Raw genomic sequence first — 2,252 nt, 5'->3', positions numbered from 1 at the left:
GGACGAATCTCTTTCCTCCTCTTCTTTGCATTTTATCTTCAACAATGTGTTCATCTAAACTAAAGTAGCACAGTACCAATGTTCTTTACTTCGGGTTGCCTGAAATTTATCTTATAATAACCCTGATGCTGTTGTCTCATTAATGCTTGTCCAGTCTCCTTTTATTTTGTAAAAATAAAAGCTTTAGAGAACCTTATGAAGGTTTGTTTGTTTAATATTAGGAGAAATATTTTTATTCCAGAAAAGATTTTATGTGTAAATCGCAAATGTATGACTTTTTCTCTCGTTTGCAGTTCTTTGTACAGATTTTTTTTATTAGAAAATAAAAATGGCTTGGGAAATTTTTTTTGTCTTTTAGTTCATCAGAACAGACTGATATATACTAATATATGTGTGTGTGTGTGTGTGTGTGTGTGTGTGTGTGTGTGTGTGTGTGTGTGTGTGTGCGTGCATCCTACTTAGAGACATCCTAAATAACACAATGGATATTATAATGACCACCAAGCTTTCGGACCCCTGGAACACCAACCTGAAATTAACCAAACACCTAGCAACACTGGGCTGCATGGTTATCCTACATCCTACATAGCAACACCCTATCAACCCCAATTACAACCACTTAGTACCAACCCAGTAAACACGGTTTCCTTCAGTAGCTTAGCAACTTCTATTCAGTCGATCATTGTTATCATCACCTATTTAACTTAAATTGATTTTAATTACTTGCTAATAATTTAATGATTTATATTTTTAACAGTGGCAGACTGTCAGAGCCAGCGAGGCTTCTCTGCTGGCCTAAACACATTTAGATCCACTGACTTGCATACATATTTTGTCCATGAATATGTATTCACATTTTTCTTAGTAGTCTGTTCTTTTCATTTCATCGTGTTTTTCTCTAGTGCACTTCTTCAAATACCGGTGTAACCAAATGAAATTTAAGTTAGAGTTTCTATCCAATCAGATTTCTGCTGTCACAACACACATTGCCAGGGTCAAGGGGGAATGTGATAGGACCTTCACAATAATGTCTGTCGGCTCCCTGTAGCTTTAAATCCATGTGGCTTAAAAACTGTTGTTTTAACCAATTAGATTTTAAGTTGGCCACTACGAAGACTTCTAGCAGGCATACAATAACCTCAGCATTTTCACGTTCATTGATTGGATGGTCAGAGAGCGCACTAGTCAGAGCTTGTAAACCGCATCTGTAGCAAACTGCCAAGCTCAAATCTGTTTGTGTGGATGTAATAGCTGTTTTTTTTAATTCCACAATGACTGAAAGAGGAGAAGAAATTGATTTGGTTTCAGGTACACTTACACGTATGTTTACAAGCCAGACTTTTCAAGCAAAGCCGGACATCGTGAGAAAAGGTCGAGCAAAACAATTCAAAACAGTTGTTAAGCCTTTTTTTTAGGAACCACTTGTTATACCTCATTCAATCTTTTACTTCCCCTTTGCACATCTAAATATATTTACACTATTTTCTAAAATACCTTTATCATTATCTAATATATTTTAAATAGTTTCTCATTTTATTTTCTCATATTTTGTCTTATTTTATATTTATATTGCCTTTTATATACATTTCTGAGCGGCCGATCACTTTTACATTTCACTGCAAGTTGTATTCTGCACTATGAATGTGACAAATAAAAATCTCGACTCTCTCTTGAATCTCATTTATTCTTTTGCATTTCCTTTCTTGTAGAATTTGCATAAAAAAACACAATTAGTCTTCATTCCTAATCCCCACAAAAAACTGTAATGCACAAAAATGCAGGAAAAACCCAGGATCATTTTATGAGGTTAATATGATGCAGGCTGACAGTGCGGTTGTGGCTACAGTGAATGGAGACTTGTTGAATTATGTTCATTGGGTTTCTTGCTTTTCGTTTCTTGTAAGGGCATTCATTCTCGCTGTATGAGATGCCTGTGTGATGCAGCCACTGGGTTTCCCTATAATATTGATGGTTTCTATAGACATGGGGCCATAGTGATGGCATTAAGAGGTGGACTGATTCAAGTGGAACAATACTGAAGCCAGAGGTGTGAAATACACAAACCACAACTGATTAAAACATTTTTAAGGCATTTTTTAAATGTACATTAAGTTGATAGTGATATTACACGAGGAAATGAAGAATAATCAGTGAACAGTAAAAAAAAAAAAACAATATGACTCGTTATACACGCGTGTAGCCTGCATCAGCGTCGCCTCTGAGTGACGTCATTTTCCATGGCCGGTTACCTA

Source organism: Silurus meridionalis, chromosome 2, assembly GCF_014805685.1.
Source record: "Silurus meridionalis isolate SWU-2019-XX chromosome 2, ASM1480568v1, whole genome shotgun sequence".
Taxonomy (NCBI): domain Eukaryota; kingdom Metazoa; phylum Chordata; class Actinopteri; order Siluriformes; family Siluridae; genus Silurus; species Silurus meridionalis.
Note: the sequence above shows the minus strand (reverse complement) of the source record.